General features: G+C 41.4%; 1 protein-coding gene across 2 annotated transcripts in view; it reads left to right on the top strand.

The window, feature by feature from the left end:
* Positions 1-2767: 2767 nt before the first annotated feature.
* The window catches only part of SEMA6D (semaphorin 6D), a 374148-nt gene continuing 361399 nt past the window's right edge, over positions 2768-15516 (top strand). Inside the window, exons 1-2 of one of the 2 annotated variants that reach the window (XM_075897219.1) lie at positions 2768-2944; positions 8337-8412. The gene's annotated coding sequence lies outside the window, so the exon portion shown is untranslated. The remainder of the gene's footprint in view (positions 2945-8336; positions 8413-15516) is intronic. The other variant, XM_075897218.1, reaches the window with a different exon arrangement.

The following is a 15516-nucleotide window of genomic DNA, read 5'->3' as shown; positions in this document are numbered from 1 at the left end:
TCTTGTCTGTTCAGTGACTTTGAGCAAGTCACTTAGCTCCTCTGTGCTTTAGTTTCCCCATCTGTAAAACAGAAATAAATTATACGTACCTTTGTAAATCGCTTTAAGATCTAATGATGAGAAGTGTTATCTAAGAACTAGATTCTATTATAAAATCCAGGAACTATATTACATATTTTAGAGTGCCATCCTCTGGTACTATCTATAGCTATACAGACAACAACTCCTGATACAATTTAGTGAGCATTCAGGCAACAGGTTGATTAGAAGGCATTTTACTAACTGAACTACCAACCAGCTCAAACTGACATTGTTTTTGCTTCTGGAAAACATTTAGTTTACACTGGACATGCTCAGTGGCTTAATACATAATAGCAAAATCATTCTAACATTAGTATTACTTCTGATTAGCACAACCACTCCCATCTTTATATTGATGAAAATAACTGGACATGTTTAGACTCTATAAAAGAAGACTGAGCTGATAATGGTCTTCATATATGCTAACAGATTTTATAAAGAGGATGGTAATCAATTATTCTTCATGTCTGTTGAAGGTAGACAAGAAATAATGGGCTTAACCTGCCACAAGGGAGATGTAGTTTAGATATAAGAGAAAACTTTCCCGCTATAAGGGTATTTGAGCACAGGAATAGTTTCCTAGGAAGTTGTGGAATCTCCATCACTAGAGGTTTTTAAAAACAAACTGGACAAACACCTGTCAAGGCTGGCCTAGGTTTACTTAGCCCTTCTTTGGCATGGAAGGCTGGACTTGTTTTTTCAAGGTCCCTATCACTTTTACATTTCTATTTTACCTACCCTTTGTTTAAAGAAATTATAAATGATGATATACAAAATAATTTGCCTTGTAATATACGTCTGCCTACATTTATTCAGAAGCAAATGATCTGAACTCAAGAATTTTCCATACATGTAACTTTTAAATAATATTAAAACAAAAATTTGGACCAGACATAAATTACAAAGCAATTGCAGACATGTAAGTATATTTTAATACATTTTTTAAAGAATTAAAAGGGTCTAAGAACAAGCTCACCTTTACAATGCTTTAGCCATTTACCCTATCTCTGAAATATAACTGAGGTATTTATTGTGCAAAAATGCCACTACAAAACTGGTAATGATGCAAACCTGTCCTCCATTTCTCTCTTACCACAAATTCAAAACCCAGCCTATGTTTGTGAACCCAAAATTATTTATGTGCATGTGAAAACTCTAAGAAAATACATTTTCAGTGTGCAGCCACATGCCATTCACTAGTTTGCTTAAATCTTGATCTACTGTATAGATAGAAAGAAAACACCCTCCCAAACTGGAGTCATTTATTTTTGTCCAAATCTAGTGTTCTTTACTGTTCAGGATAAACTAAGAGAAGTGCTTTGTGTTTAAATTTAAACAGGAAATTTCACCAGGAAGTAAAGTGAGAAAAGTAAAGCAATACATTTTGAAGAGAAAAATCTCTGTTTGATATCTTTCCTCACAGCTAAACCAACTCATGCTTTATTGATTACTGAAGAGTATTTGTGTCAGCTGGGGTTGGGGGTGGGGAACTGGATCAGTCAGCCAGGCTGTTGAATTCCCTGAGATGTAGGCAACACAGCAAGTCAATGCACCCTCATTATGGATGGTGTCCCTAACCCTCAGATGATTAAATAAAAACTAACTAAAAAAAAAAAAAGTTCAGTAAATTGGATTGCATTACAGAATGGAGAGAAAAAAAGACAGCTTTAAAAATGACAAGGAAGGGGAAGAAACTCAGGGGATCTGGGGTAGATGAGTGGAGGAAAGCATGGCACCATAGAAAACAAACAACTGGGAGAGGCAGAGTAAATTGAGAGGTCAAAACCAGGAAAGAGTGGCTGGCAGGAAGGAGAGATAGAAGGATAAGGATGAAGAGAATGGGATGAAGGAAGGACAAACACTGAGACAAGTAGAAGGGAGGAAAGAAAGAGGTGAAACTGGCAAACCTCCAAGAATGAGCTGGTTGAAACAGAAGTGAGAAAGGGAGTTGTGGAGGCGCTATATGGAGACTGCAACTGAAGTGTATGGGAGGGGTCTGCTTGTATAAGGTAAAACACAGGTGTGGGCTCCCCATGGATGAAGGAGACATTTGGTGTGAGAAGATGCAATACAGATGTGTGTGTGTCTGAGTCAGGGCTGCTTTGGGGACAATGGAGAGGTGCAAAAGTGAGTCCTGGCTGATGGAATTGGGCTGTAAAGTGGTCTCCCCACAATAAGAAAATATTGTGCTGAGGGGGAGAAGGCTTTGCTGAGACAGCCAGTATAGAGCAGAGGATGACCCAGAGCAGAGGCTTTAGGGTGGGGTGCACTTGGAGGCAGAGGCTCTGGTGGAGGATGGGGTGGACAGGAGCTGTGTTAAAGGAGGCACAAGCTCTGTGCTGGAAAGGCTGTGGGAAGAGCCACAGACTGAGCAGGTGGGATGCCCTGGGAGAAGGGACACTGGCACACAGAGGTGCCAGAACAATTGTTTATAGAGAACCACTGAAACTGTAAACCCTGTATGTAATGGAAACCACTTTAAAGGAGGGGGTGCTGCAGCGTCTCCCCTATAGTTCCAGCACTTATGCTGGGGCCTGGCCTTGGGGGAGAAGGAGAGGCCTGGCCCTAGGATGTTCTGGGGTTCCCTTCAGGAGGGAGGCTGCGGCTGGAACCGTGCGGGGGAGGGGCACAACGGCAGGCTGCGAGAGACGCGCGTGGGGCGCTGTGCGGCAGGGGCTGACTGAGGCAATGGCCGCGGAGGGGCGTTAGGCGCGGGGAGTGGCGGGAGGCGGGCGCGGGGCGTGGGGTTTGAAGTGGAGTCACCCGAGGCTGGGAGAGAGCCGGACCGGGAGTTTGCCCTGCCGGGAGCTGAGCCAGCACCGCCTGCCTCTGGCCGCTGTCAGAGCCTCGCCGAGCCCTGCAAGTAAGTCCGTCTGACTCGCTCGCTGCCACGCCGGGGGCAGCGCTGCCTGCTCGGCTGCGGCGCGCCTGGGCTCCCGGAACTAGCCGGGGAGAAGCGGGCGCACTTTCCCGCGGGGGGCTGCGAGCCGCAGGATGGGTGGGGTGCGCCTCGCTCCCACCTCAGCATTTGGCGGCGAGGGAAGGAAAGCCAGAGAGTTCGGCCCGGCTCGTATTTTTTTGGTTTTTATTCAGAAATATTTCCGAGCAGCAGCTCCACGCCGAATGCCGGGGAGTGACTCCCCAAACTCCCCGCCCCAGCCCTTCTGGGGCTCCAGGGTGCTGGAGCTAATGGCTCTGAGTCGGAAGCTTTGCTTCATTTAATAGCCAGAAAAAGCACATCGGTGCGGGGAAGAAGTCCTGTGTGTGTGTGTGTGTGTGTGTGTGTGTGGATTTTGGGGAGGAGATAGGGGGGGGGGTCCTTCAATTCCCTTCGCTTCCCTGGTTTCGGTCGGTTTCGTTGCATTTCTCTGGGTGGGTCTCTTTTCTCTTGGCTCATTGTTTTGCGGTGTTGTTTCCATCCGTGCCAGTGGCCGAGAGACAGGGGACGCGGCTGCTGGGCTGTCTGTAAACCTGCGGAGGTGGCAGGGTTCCTCCTCTGCCCTTTGCGGGGAAGGGTCGGTCTGGGGGTAAAATTGACTTCCTCGCAACAGGCTCAAGACAGATGAGGAATGATGATAATACGTGTCTGAATAAAGCAGATAGCTACTGTCTGTGAGCGTCAAACTTGGAGCCTGGCTGTCCCCACTTTGTACAAAAGGAAGCAGACGCGTGGAAATGAATGAAAACCTCTTTGTAAAGCCAGTGGAAGCGTTTTAAGGGGAGGCAGTTTGATAGGATTTTTTAAATTTAAAATATTGCTATACGAGATTCAGTGTATATAGTCTCAGCACAGATATATACAATAGATTATAGGCTTTGCTTGCACCTATGTACCTACTGTGGTTTCTCTCTTGGTTCTAATTCTTTCAGGATGTTTTGACTTTCCAATTATTTTCTCAGCTGGAGTGCTCAGCAGTTTCTATTTGATGAGCTGAGGAATTCTAATTTTTAATGATGTTATCCACTTCTCATATTTTACCAGACATTACATACATGCTATTAAGGGTTTATTCTCTCCTACAATATCCACATGAACTCATTGTAACACTAATGCATGTGCACCTAGAGCAGAATAGATCAATATAATATTGATGCACATATATCACATACTGTATATGCCTTTAAATAGTATGTGTAACTGTATACACTGATACAGTTTTTCCTCTCTAGTTTATAATTCCCATCTCCTGACCACTTTGTTTACCTCCCCCACAAAGCAGGTTTGATTTAAGTAAACCACATGCGAGTGATTTTTAAAAAAAGAATTATTTGGGTAACAACTGGTATGGGTCTCACCATTAAACTGTTCATGTGCTTCAAGTGATGCTGGCTGTAAATCCCAAAGGACCTGAAGATATCTAATGCCCTGAATGTATTTTGGTTTGACAGTTCTTGACGGACTTGCTAAGTGCTCCAGTCTGCTGAAGCTTAGTTTCTAGCCCCCAGGAGAAACACATTAGTTATTTGAAAACCTCTGTCTAACTCAGAGCTTGATTTCAAAGGAAAAATCCATGACACAGAACTAGTGTTATGATTATGGAAAGTGATATGTAATTTATTTGAAAAAATAGGAAATTCAGAAGTGATTTATAAAATGAAATATAAGTATTATGCAAGAGCTAGATGTCTGTTGTATCTATCATCAATGTATCCATTTATGATTTCTCCTCTTCTTTAGTAGCAATCTGTTTTCATTTTTCAATTTTATTGTCCTTTTTCCATTGATTTTTATTGATTAAATGCTTTTGTTTGCCTGTCATCAGAGCCGTCTGTCCCTAGTTCAATCTTTAACAGCCTTTCTAACTACTGCTCAGTTTGTCCCCATCTTTTTTTTTTTTTTTTAAATCTACCATATCTTCATTGTCCTCTTCATTCTAGAACACTGGATTTATATTATTGCACACAACATTGATCTTTTTGTTGTACATTTGTTCTTTTCAAATGTTAGAATAACATGGACCATTTTGAGCAGATTTTAATTAAGAAACAAAGTACTGTAAAATATATAATTTGACTTCCCTTCATGGCCCTTGTAGTTCCTTGCATGCTATTTACATTCTCTGTTCCCCAGACTCCACGTTATAATGCAACGTGACTGGTAAATCAGTACATCTATTTTTTAAAATCAATTTATTAATTAATTGTCTTGATACTTTTTGTCAACATGTATCTAGTAATCAGAAGATTCACATTTTGCAAAAATTCATATTTGATTAAATGTGGTATTAAAATACGTACAGCTTGTATGAATTATTTAAAAATCACTGACTAGTCTAGAAGTAAATAAGGTTTCATAGACTATTGAAGAACCAGTCTTTCTTTTGCAAAAGAGCCTTTACCAATGTTTATTGAATTTGCTTGTCTGCATGAAGAAAAGAGCTGTTGTTTTGTTAGTAGCAGCTGTAAGAAGATTGACAGCTACAAACTGCAAATCTATGAAGGATCTGTCCATGACAATTTTGAATTTATTTAGATGCCCTACACATCTTATCATTTGCAAAATTATATAAACAAAGATACATTTGTGGAGAAGATACAAAGATTCTGGGATAATTGGCAAAGCGTGGTCTTGTTTGGAATGTGACATTCATACAATTAATTTAAATCTTACTAAAATATGAATACACAGTTTAAAATTAAAATATATACAAGAAATACTTATTTTAGCCATTCTGGGTTAACTGGAAGTATATTAAATGTAATAGCCTATTTGTTGCGATAAAGAGAACATCATTGATGTGATGGCGTGCTTTGCATGTTTAAATAGAATCTAATGAATTACAAACATTCATTACACTGCAGGCAATTGCTGAAACTTCTCAGGACCCCAAAATAGAGAGTTGTTTGTATACTGATGCTCACATGTTTTCTGATATTTGGATTCACTGTAAATACAGAAATAAATAAAAAAGCCATTGTTTTTAAATGAATTCTCTGCTAGATCTGAATCTTTTGTTGCTCAACTCCTGTCTCATAAATTTGTTTAAATACCTTCAACATCTTCAGGTTATAGAACTTTCTGTTGAGCAGTGTGGGAAAGCTGCATGGATGGAGCAGCCTTTATTAAATCTTATAAGAACCAAGGACATATAACGCACCAGGGAAGGTCAGCTTTTACTAAATGTCGGAGAATGGAATAAAGATTGTTCCTTTGACCTTTCTAAATTCAAGCTTTGTACTAATTTTAAATGGCATCTTAAATAAATATTGGTAATCCATTGCCTAGCTGCACATATCAAGATACAAAAGAAAGATCTGGTCAGTAAACTGTATTTTGAACTGTATTACATACATATTTAGTTTACTTTTAACAATTCACTTCTACTTTAGAATGAGTATTATTAAAACAGTTATTGTCATTTTCTTCTGTACAGGCTTGATTGAAAGACTACTGTAGTCCATGGAAGTGGGCCATATTTTTTTGGTCAAGATTTTAAAAAATTCACTTATGATTTTTAGGTGCCTCAATTTGGAGATACTAAGGGGTCTGAAGAAGAATTGCGTACACAATTCATGTACGCAATTCTTCTTCAGACCCCCTTAGAATCTACAGATTTAGTAAGTGAATGGCAAGGCAGGGTATGAATCTTCAGCACCAATTTGCTATAGGGAAAAGTCATGAGTATGTGTTACTGGTACTTTAAATCAGGCCTCCTTGATAAGTTTCAAGTTTGGCATCTGAAAATAGAGGATTTGAAACTAACAAGTCCAGTCTTGAAGATATGGTGTGCAGAAATTGGAGACAGTGGAAGTAAGTAGGATAAGAACAACCTGCTAGAATTGTCCATTATAAGGATTTTTTAAATATATTATGAATAATAAAGATTTTGTAATGTCAGCTCAGATTTTGGCCAGAAATACTATATACCTTCTTTTATATTTATGAGAGAGACTGCATGATGGTGTTCTGTAGTACAAAGTTTTATTGGCATCAGTTTATAATGGCCACATGAATTATCAGTAATAAGTCATGTGACATTTGCAGGTCAGCCCTAACAAGTGCAGATGAAAACCTTATACCATGCTGTCAAAATATTCTGCATATGCTTTGTATTTTAAATAAAATCTATTTTTAAAAAGTCTTACACAGATTTATTAAAATGTGCATTATTCATGTCCTCTCTTGTAAAACTGGACAGACTTCATTGGACAGACTTCATTGCTACTAGTTCACTGCACAGTGCTCAGAAGGAAAAAGATTGTTATAACTAATACCTGTCCTTCTTGTATGATAAAGTGTAGTAAGGAAGCATGGAGTCCATTGCTGCTGGGGATTGTAAACATTTCCCTTCAGGGGGACAGTGTGCTTGTGGTCCCTTAAGGCAGTAACTGTCAAACATTTGCTCCACAAATCAACTCTTGACACTATAAGTCTGGTTAATTATTGGCCATGAAGACATCTTCTATTATGGGTTATGATCACAGAGAAAACTTTAAAAAATGAATAGTCTAGCAGCACCTTAAAGACTAGCAAAACATGTAGATGGTATCATGAGCTTTTGTGGGTACAACCCACTTCCTTCAGATGGAGTGGGTTGTACCTACAAAAGCTCATGACACCATCTACGTGTACAAAAGCTCATGATACCATCTACGTGTTTTGTTAGTCTTTAAGGTGCTGCTAGACTATTAGTCTGTAACTGGAAAAACTTAAATAACTAACTCGGCTGCCCCTCTGAAGCTTTGATCACAAAGAAATCTGTGATGGTGAGACAACTAGTTAAGTACTTAGATTGCTCAGCCCTCCTTGAAGTTTTGCGTACAGATCTGTGTATTGGGGTAGAAATTGTACTGGTGGCATTAATAAATAAATGATTTGGGGATAATAAAAAACTGGATGTCTGTGCTGATATTGTCAGGTACAGTAGCAGCCATTGACTTTGATGCCCAGATGGCAGATTGCAATAGGAGTGGATGGAGCTGTTCTTGAGTGACTCCATTTCTGTCTTAAGTGTTCCCAGAAATTAGGACAATTGCTTTTCCTCTGTAGGGTACTATGGTCTTGAGTTCCACTAGATTTAATCTTGTTTCCTATCTTGTTTAATCTCTGTATGGTGCTGATTGAAGAATTAACACCCCACCCAATTTACTCACTTTCAGTATGTTGACACCACCTCAGGTCAATAGTAATGTCTCAACTGAATGCACAGTAATTGTGGAAGTACTGTCTTGTTCCAGCTGTGGAAGTGGATGGAGCTTGGATGAGAGTTGTTTTTATTTGGATTGAGCTTCAACCAAAGTGATGTTTTTTGCAGGAAACAGCCAAATGCTGTGATGGGGATAATGTACTGAATTAGCACACTGACCATTTGTTTCTCAAGTTTGCAATCTGTGAGTATCAACAGTCATTTCTCTTGGGTGTGGGTCTGACTGCAGTGCTTTATGTCTTTATCTTGTGGCTAGATTCTTGCAATGGTGCTATCCTTCAGGTTAATTTGGAAACTTGAGTTTGGTTCAAATACAACTGTCTATTTAGTAAATGGTGTAGTTTAATGAGGGCCCAATATTTCATGATGTGTGTTGCCTGCCTCTTGGCTTCTGTGTGGATTTTAAGATATTGATTGTAGTCTATGAAGCCCCAATTAGATTGAGGCCTTCCTACTTGAGAGACTGCTGCCATACTGTGATCACAGACAAATTAGCTGGATTCTCCTTTATTTGACATAGAGGGGATTGGTGAGTGAGTGTTCTTCATGAAGATTCCTCAGTTGTAGTAGAAGCTCTGTCTTTGGTCTGAAGAAGGCTGGTATAATGGGATGCAATCACAGAAGACCCCTTGGGACTGTTCCCCATTGTGCTGATTATGCCACTGACACTCAGCTTCTTGCTCTCCAGGGCTCCCCAAGACACTGTCCTGTTGGGACAGATTTTCTCGTTTCTCCCAGATACGGCACAGAGTTGGGGCAACCCCTCCCCCCCCCCACGTACACTTGAAGAGCAATGCAGACACTGAACCACTTCAGCTCTGGGAGAATGTAGTTTTAGGGCACAGGACCCGGGAAACCCTGCAAAAGGGATAAAGACCCCAAATTAATCAGTCTTTCTATAATAAGAATTGTATACAAAGATGTGTATAAAAGATGTTCACCTTCTTTATCAATGAAAGAGAGTATGCATACTAATTGTCTCTCTACCTCCCCCCCCCCCAACCTCGGTAACAATTATTTACACTGGGGTTTTTCATAAACAAAAGTGGTTTTACTAAGTACAAACAGCAGGATTTAAGTGGTTGCAAGTAAAACCTGACACATCTAAGTAAGTTACAGAATTAAAATAAAAAGAAATACATAGCTAGTTCTAATATACTAAAGATTATTGCAGACTTACCCTAAAGCAAAATGCAGGACAATGTAGCACTTTAAAGACTAACAAGATGGTTTATTAGATGATGAGCTTTCGTGGGCCAGACCCACTTCCTCAGATCCTGCTCTTGTTTCATACATGCTTTCAAGTCAAAGATGATCTTTTGGAGACTGAAGTCAGTCTCCAACCCTCCTTTTGGGTGTAGGGCTGCCAGATGGTTTCAACAAAAATACCGGACACACTTGACATTACATCACAATCTACATTACATCTTCTTTAGAAAATAACAGACATTTATACTTTCTCATTTATATCTTCTGTGTTTCCTGAACAGAAAGCTCAAATACTGGACTCTCCAGTTCAAAACTGGGCACCTGGCAACGCTATTTGGGAGGCCATGCCAGCCGAAGACCAAGGGACTTGTCTTTATAGACTTTCCCTGGGTGTGACTCTTTTGTCTCTACTCTCCCTTTCATGGAAAATTACTTGGTCAACCTGGTATTTCTGGTACTAAGTGGTATGGTCAAGTGTCTTCCTAGGACCAATCACTGCTTAAACTAAAAGGATAAACAAGGCTGTTCTCAAGTAGTTAAGTTGATCTCACAGTGTTAAGGCTTCTGGAGAACCACTGATGCCTTTCATTTGCACATTTAAAATCATAAACAAATCCTATACAGGCAGTCCCCGACTTACGTCGGATCCACACTTACGAACGGGGCTTTCTCGCCCCGGAGGTCGGGGCGAGAAAGCCCCGTTCGTAAGCTGCTCCGGTGCCCCTGGTCTGCTGGAGACCGTCTCCAGCAGACCAGGGGCACCGGGCGGGTTCCCGCGCTTCTGAGGCTTTGCCAGAGCAAAGCCTCAGAGGCGCGGGGAACCGCCGCTGCTGCCGCTTCAGTCCGGGAGCCTGTGGTCTGCTGGGGACCGTCCCCAGCAGACCACAGGCACCGGGACTGAAGCCGCAGCCGCGGCGGGGTCCCTCGCCTCTGAGGCTTTGCCAGAGCAAAGCCTCAGAGGCGCGGCACCCCGCTGACGCTGCGGCTCTGCTCCCCGTGTCCCTGGTCTGCTGGGGGGGGGGGCGCAGCTAGTGTGCTCCCCCCCCCCAGCAGACCAGGCTTTTGTTTTGGACTCTGGGGCAGAGCAGCTGGGGCGCTGCCGATTGGTCCTGCAGCGCCCGCTCTGGGCACTACTGGACCAACCCGGCAGCACCCCAGCTGCTCTGCCCCAGGCGTCCCCAAGTCAGCTTCTGCTGAAACTGACCAGCGCTGACTACAGGAAGCCCCAGGCAGAGTTGCTCTGCCCCGGGCTTCCTGGAATCAGCTGCTGATCAGTTTCAGCAGCAGCTGACTTGGGGACGCCTGGGGTTCTTAAGTTGATTCTGTATGTAAGTCAGAACTGGCGGTCAGTTTCAGCAGTGTCTGAATCTGGACGCCAGTTCCGACTTACATACAGATTCAACTTAAGAACAAACCTACAGTCCCTATCTTGTACGTAACCCGGGGACTGCCTGTACCTCATTTCTAGCTTTACATACAAGAATGGCACATGCACCAAAGCAGGTCCAGCAGAGACTGTAACACTAAAATTGACAGGGTACATGTAGGGTTGCCAGATGGTTTAACCAAAAATACCAAACGCATCCCTCCTCTTCTCCCCCCCCCCTCCCCTGCCCAGTTGCTGTGTGTCATAGGGTTGCCAGGTGTCCGGTATTTTCGCCTCTTGACAGGGGAAAGAAAACCAGCTAATACATTTTAGGTGCCTGATATTTTCTGAATTTTTTTTTTACCGGACAGGAGGCAAAAATACCAGACTGTCTGGGTCAATACAGGACACCTGGCAACTCTAGGTACATGAAGTATTTTGTCCAATGCATCTTTGAGTTGTGTGTATTTATATTCATAAACCAATCCATAAAGCATGGGGTTCTTGATCAGCAAGCCACTATGGAGGGACCGTCCTTTCCCTTCATGTCTGACTAGGGTGAGATTGATCATGGAAATTGTTTTGTGGGTGGTTGAATTTTAGTGAGAGAAGCCCTAACTTTCTAGTTATCATGGATGGAATTTTGGTGGACTTCTTGCTGCTGATTTGGCTTTGGTTTATTGTTCAAATAATGTAAACTGCCCTGAGGGAAGCAGATGGAATGAGAGCCTCTATGACGTTTGTAAATAAAAAAAAGTAAGGGATAGACAAAGGCATTATTTTCAAGTCTGATATCTTGGGATGTTCCAAGACTTACAAACTAGTTTCTCTCACAGAGCACTAGGGATCTCTCCTTTCTGATGGTATAAAGCTTTGTTACCTTGTAGGATGGTAAGATACTAGATTTCACAAGCTTTAGTTGCTAAGGACTAGCTTCTTTCACGGGGAGAGCGTTATTGCTTTCTTAATATGCTGTACTCCACTTAAGTGCCTGGTCAACATAAAGGATAAATGCCTGCTAAAGCTATTAACTTTAGCTCATATAGCACAGGAGTCTGTTTTGAAGCTGAAGACAAGAGTTTTATTCACAAAGACAAACCAACATAGAGGCTGTTACATCAATTTTGTGGTACTTATTAACGATCCACTTCAATCGTATTCCTTCTGCCCTAGTTTAATTCTGTCTTTACTCCCAGTCTATTGAGTTTGCATCCTCCCTCAATCAAATATTCATTGTCATTATCCCCATTCTATTACAGTCTCAGTTCCCCTTTTCCAATTCCAGTTCCAGCCTCCCCAGACTATCAGTTTCATTCTCACTTCCTCTCAGCCTATGAAGGTCTAAGTCTGTTTCCAAATTTATCATTTATCAGCCTCACCAGCTAATAAATCCTTTCCCCAGTGTAGCAGCTTTTGACCTTTTGGGGTGCCATTGGATGTGTTGGGATGCTACTGAGTCAGCCTGTTTGATAGCCTGAGTCCCTTTTATTTGGTATTGCTGGGCTAGCCGCACAAGCCTTTACTAGCCAATCTTGCAGGCTGAGCCATGCCCAGCTATACACAGAGCAGTAGATCCATTCTGGAAAGATTCAGTCTTAGGGACTTACCCTGTCACTCCGTTGCCCATACCCTTTACGGAGTACAAATGCAAAAGTTTTATGAAATTTACACCGTCACTCAGTGTGGAGGACAATTTCTACAACTTCTCCCCCCTCCACCTGTGTTAGAAATTACATTATCTGGGTTACATTATAAACAAGAAATAAGTGTTAACTACGAAAGATGAATGTTACGAGGTTAAAGTGGTAACAAACAGAACAAGGCAGATTACTAAGCAATAAAACAAAGTATGGAAACTAAGCTTGATTCACCAAATAAAAGTGGTTACAACTAGTAATTTCTCAAGTAAGTCTTTTAAGTAGATTACTTCACAGTCCAGATATCTTTCCAGATTGAGTCAATCAGTTTTCTCTCCCTCGCCTCCCCGCCACTTCAGTTCTTGTTTCCATGTATTTTAAAGTATCTCTTTCGGCAGGGAGGGAGGTGGAGGAAAAATGACTTCGATTATTTTCCTCCACCATCATATATAGGGTGTCCATAAGGTGGAAATCCTATGTTTGATTTCCTCTCCTCCCAGTAGAAAAGTTCCGTAGTCCAAAATGTATTTTTAGTATTAGGTGACCAGGTCACCTGATTCTGTAGTATCTCACTGTCCGTGAGTCAGTGGGAGTATGGAACATCTATCAATTCTGTGTGACTTTTCCATTGTTGTACCTGAAGTGTTGGCAGTGGGCATCACTCAAGGTAGCATAGTTGAAATACAGATATTTAGCCAATATCCCTAATTTCAGGCACTCAAATGGTACACGTATAAAAATAGGATAATCATATTCAGTAAATCATAACCTTTCCAATGCATCTTACATGAGTTGCCTTGCATAAGCATATCTTAGTTATACCACACTCCTATATCAATAATGTTTCTGTGAAGGATATGGGAGTGCCAGTGTCACATCTAGTTCATTAAATATAATTCAATATCCGTCCCTTAATTCAGCAGTTCTTGCTCCCCCAAGTCCTCTCCTACTCACCCACTGACCCCCAAAAAGTGTTACTGTGAAAAGACTGACATTTTCTTTCTCTAGCTTTATAGCATTTAAGATTTTTAATGTAATGTTACATAAACAGAAGATTTTGCATTTTGAATTCCACAAACCACATTATGCCATCTAAATATATATATGGAAGGATCTCTTCAGGGACAGATCTCACTCTTCTTATACAGAATATTTGCGGCGGGATAAGGTACTCCTATAGCACTATTCTTAAATGTGTCAAAGGATTAGATTCTTCATAGAGGAGAAGATTGGGCCTACCAGTCACAGAGATTATCAGGGATGTGTAATACAGTCTCAGGCTCTTACATTTGTGGAGTTTACGTAGGAACTTTATTCATTAAGCTTTTACATTTTTTGAACAGAAATTATGGGGGTTTTCAAGGTGGCAGCCTTCTTTGCTAGCAGATCTTCTTCAGCTAACTGTTCTCTCTTGTAGTACTAATAAATTTTGCAGAAGAAAGTTTCCCTTTTCCAGGGTTTATGAGCTCCACAGAAGCATAGGGATTTCAGTACAGAAGCCTCCTCTTTTCTGATTTTTTTTTTTTTTTTCTCTCCTACAGAGAGAGTGTTAGGGTGAAAACTGACCACTGTCATGGCTGTTAACTACAGGGTTAATTCAGCAGCACAGTTGATGTCGTTTTCCTAACAAAAATTACTGTCATGAATGCACAAATTTTTTTTAAAAAAAAATGCTCATCTGTTGTTTGGGTGTTCTTTTTTTTCCTTTTGCAAGTAATGAAAGTGCCCAGTACTGAGTCAGAAGTAGCCAATCTGAAAATGTCAGATCATAAAGATCAGCCACTTTTCAAATTGCATGTTTTTTTTAAATCACTTAACATTTACTTGAAATGGAAAAATAAATATTTTTCATCTTTTCATAATTCAAAATCAGATGAATGGATCTCTCTCAAACTTGGGGGGGAGGAAGGAGAGGGGAAAATAAAAAGCACCTCTGGGTGAGGGAGGAGTCAAGTATGGAACAAAGCAAAAGATGGAACATCTCATCTACAAATGAGGAACAATCCAAAAATTATAAGCTGTGGCTTTTGATATTGTAATATAGACTGCATATAAAACTTGTTAAAAGAACACTGTTACAAAATCAAGCACTTTTAAGTTAGGAAATTTCTGAATGAGGTGTCTTGAGAAAGCTTAATTTAAACTCTTATGGATATGCATCTTGTATTCCATGATTGCCTATTTTAACCCTGCCTTCTTCAGTGGACACAATGAAGTGTTCACTAGATATTCAGTATTTTGTTTCACCTATGCCTTCTTAATTTTTTTAATTTTTTATGTTGTTCAAATTTTCCTTGATGACAGAATTCTTAATTTCCTTATGGGCTTTTCTCTGGTGTTCCATCACTATAGCATCTGAACATATCACAAATATTATTTTACTTTCAAATAATTAGGAATGCCTGTGACCTGATTTTTAGGGCACTTAGCATTAAATGACGGTGAGTGTTCAGCTCCTCTGCAGATTCTAGGGTTTCAGTTGGTCACTGCAAAAATAAACATACAAATAGTGAATACTTGTGATAGAGTTGTTTTAAATGTCTTGCCTGGCATTGCATAGGAATTCTGTGGCAGTGGAAGGGATAATATCCCATACTTCAGGGCAGCATTCCACTGCTTTAGCCATCCTTTTTTCCCACCGCACTACGCACCTTTCAACTGCTATAATAAAGCACGGACCCCCCCAACTGAGAGAGAGAGCCATGCCTCTTGCTTCCCTCTCCACCCAGGCCACGCATCTTCCTGCCTCTTCTTTGACTCTTCCCCACCCTTGCTCATCCTCTGCCCTAAGCCCACTCCACCTCTTTACCCCCAAACAACATGGCCCGGAGTACTAATGGGTCCTGGAGGCCAGCTCTACCAGCATGCAGTGGCAGTAGAGGAAGTGGAACAACCTGGTTCTGTTTCCAGCTCTACTTCCCAGGTTCACAGCCATGACACTTTGTCCCACTGCCAATGAGTGTGTGTGCGTGAGGGATGGGGTGATCCTGCTGTCAGTGCCCCCCCTCCCTGCTAATCATTTGGGCTACATCACTCAGGGGAAGAGGTGGACCCACCCCCCACATTCACCAGTGGT

The sequence above is a fragment of the Pelodiscus sinensis genome, chromosome 14 (assembly GCF_049634645.1).
Source record: "Pelodiscus sinensis isolate JC-2024 chromosome 14, ASM4963464v1, whole genome shotgun sequence".
In the NCBI taxonomy this organism is placed as follows: Eukaryota; Metazoa; Chordata; order Testudines; family Trionychidae; genus Pelodiscus; species Pelodiscus sinensis.
Note: the sequence above shows the minus strand (reverse complement) of the source record. Positions and strands in the feature narration are given on the sequence as shown.